Source organism: Pistacia vera, unplaced genomic scaffold, assembly GCF_008641045.1.
Source record: "Pistacia vera cultivar Batoury unplaced genomic scaffold, PisVer_v2 Contig204, whole genome shotgun sequence".
Lineage (NCBI taxonomy): Eukaryota > Viridiplantae > Streptophyta > Magnoliopsida > Sapindales > Anacardiaceae > Pistacia > Pistacia vera.
Genome location: NW_022196007.1, coordinates 121,760 through 124,730, shown reverse-complemented (window position 1 = coordinate 124,730; position 2,971 = coordinate 121,760). Strand labels below are relative to the sequence as shown.

Below are 2,971 nucleotides of genomic sequence, written 5' to 3'. Positions count from 1 at the left end.
TCACAACAATAAGTGCTTTGCATACTCATAATTCAAGCTACGGTTTGACGCAAAAGTAAACCTGGGTCTCATGAATACTATGGTTAAAGTAGCTCGAAACAGGGAGTAGTGATAATCCGTAAATTATACAGTTTTTATTAGATTTTTTGTCGGATTTCAGGTACTTTCTAGTGCATGTTGACCTGAATTGTTGCTAATTCTTACTTTTCGTCTTTCAGGTTAAAATGGACTTTTTGAGCAAATAAAGACAAAATTGGATAGTTTTGACTCAGAAATTAGCGGATCTCAGAAGATAGGAGAGTTCCGGAGCAGGACAAAGCACGATGAAGCTGTTCCCAAGGAAGAGAGCGAGAACGAAGAATCGAACGAAGAAGCAAGCAGAGTGGCAGTTCTGTAATTTCATAACTTTCAAGGAGCTGGCCGGCGAAGGATGTCTTCGCCGCGGCGAAGAAGCTAGAGACGATTGAGATTCTTCATTCTTCGCTGCGGCGAAGAAGAATTCTCGCCGCGGCGACAGTCAATTTATTCAGTTTGTTAAACGCACAGGTTCGTGTTGTGGTGTTTTGGCTGGGTTATTGGATTAAGTATAAAAGAAAAACTTAGCCTTTTCAAGGGCCTTGATCTTTTAGGGTAGACTATTTTTACATTTTGGAGAGTAAAACTTTGAGCTTTTTGGTTTGTTAAAGGGAGAAGATTCAGATTTGACGAAAAGATTGTCTTTGGGGAGATTTCTTATCTTTCATCTCAGTTTCCTTATGTGAATTCGTTTATTTTCGTTTTTCGTTTTTGTGTTATTAATTTAGCTATGAACAACCTATTTTGGGTTAGGGTTTTGATTGTAGTTTGGATTTAAATGGGTTAAGTGTTTGATTGTGTTATTTTCATATGAATATGCTTTGGTTGGGTGTTACTCTAAAGTTGAATGCTGTATGTGATGAACATGATGAGATTGAGAAATAATTCATGTTAAGATTCTTGGGTAATATACCATTTTAGTATTGGATGCTAGAGTAGATTCAAGAATTAATGAAAAATTTAGGATTTTATGCTTAATGAGTTTAGAATTATAAACTTTCAATTTGTTGGGTGCGAAAGGTTAATAAGGATGAATGGAAAACATAGCCCGAGAGGGTATGTTTAACATATTAGTGAATTCGATTTACAAACATTGCGCTGAATGTGAATATAGTGTAATTTTAGGTTAACCCATAAAAATCCAAACGAAGTCAAAACCCTACCCGTTTTGCTTGAATAGATATTCCGTGTTTCATTTGTTTTTAATTAAGTTTTAATTCTTGTTTAATTCATTGGTGTTTTAATTAAAATTTGCTCCCACCAATCCAAAGAATTCGATTGCTTCAACTTGAACGTTAGGAAACTAGTGCTGCTAACAATCCTCGTGGGGAACGATATACTACCATCATTTTATTACTTGAGTGACTAGTGCACTTGCTAGTTTTGCATGGTTGTAAGAAACACGATCAAGTTTTGGCGCCGTTGTCGGGGACTGTTTTTAATTAACATTAGTTTTTCCTTAAGTTTAGCTAGATTGAAGTTTTAATTTTTTGTTTTAATTTTCATTAGTGTGTGATCTCACTTTTCTTCACTTGTGTTCGTTCAGTTTATGCGAAGAGCAAGACGTCAACCAGTGGTTCTGTTGACCTGAGCTTGAGAGGACCATGAGAAGACGTAACAGAGAGAGAAGAGAAAGAGAAAATCTTACTACAGAATCTGAGAAGTTGTTGTAGAAATGGCTAAAGAGAAAAACAGGACACTGAGGGAATTTTCAGTTCCCACAGTGAACGGAAGTGGGTCAAGTATTACTAGATTACAGTCCAAGCAAACAACTTCGAGATCAAGCCGCCAATCATCCAGATGATCCAACAGCGGTTAGATTCAACGGTGATTTGAAGGAAGATCCGAATCAGCACATTGCAAATTTCTGGAAATTTGCGACACCTTCAAGTCGAATGGAGTATATGGATGATGCTATTAGGCTGCGGTTGTTCCCATTCTCATTGGGAGATAAAGCAAAGGGGTGGTTAATGGCATTCCACCGGGAACAATAACAAAGTGGAATGATCTAGCACAAAAATTCCTGACCAAGTTCTTTCCTCCAGCTAAGTCAGCGAAATTGAGAAATGATATCACATCATTTCTCCAAGATGATGCCGAGTCGTTGTACGAGGCTTGGGAGAGATACAAGGAGTTAATGAGAAAGTGTCCACATCATGGTCTGCCAGTTTGGCTTTAAGTCCAAACATTTTACAATGGTTTGATGGGTAATGTGCAAACCATGTGGAGCAGCTTCAGGAGGGGCCTTGCAGAATAAGACACCAGAGGAGGCGTATAGTTGCTTGAGGTTTTGGCAAGCAACAATTATCAAAGACCGAATGAGAGAGTCACAACGAGGAAATTTCAGGTCTTCATGAAGTTGATGCCTTCACAGCCATCTCAGCCCAACTCACTGCACTTCAAAAATAGTTGGGAACTATGCAAGTAAACTCTATACAAACACCTCAACTAACATGTGAATTTTGTGAAGAAACCATGTGAGCAGCGAGTGTCAAGTTGGGAACACATTTGCTCCGCATCTTCATAACGGAGCAAGTAAATTACTTGGCAGGAAATCAGAGACAACCGAAAAACCGTTCTCCAAACACATAACCCAGGGTGGAGAAAAATATCCAAATCTGGCTTGGGGAAATCAGAATCAACAAAATAAACCAATGGAACAAGAGGCCAGTTCCAAATAAACCACCAGGGTGACCAATCAACGGGAGATCAAAGAGTGACGAAGTTGGAGGATATGTTTGGTAAATTCATGTAAGAGACCACAGGGTTCATGAATGAGACGAGGACAAATTTAGAAACCAAGGGGCGTCCATCGGAATCTTGAGGTACAGATGGGCCAATTAGCCGAGAAGCGAATGATAGACCGCAGGGTTCTCTACCGAGCAATACAGTGACT

The 2,971-nt window shown here is 39.0% G+C and overlaps 1 non-coding gene across 1 annotated transcript; it reads right to left on the bottom strand.

The window, feature by feature from the left end:
• Positions 1–2,131: 2,131 nt before the first annotated feature.
• On the bottom strand, positions 2,132–2,238 carry LOC116128901. The gene has a single exon (XR_004127824.1). It is a non-coding gene; the product is annotated as a small nucleolar RNA R71 (small nucleolar RNA).
• Positions 2,239–2,971: the final 733 nt, after the last annotated feature.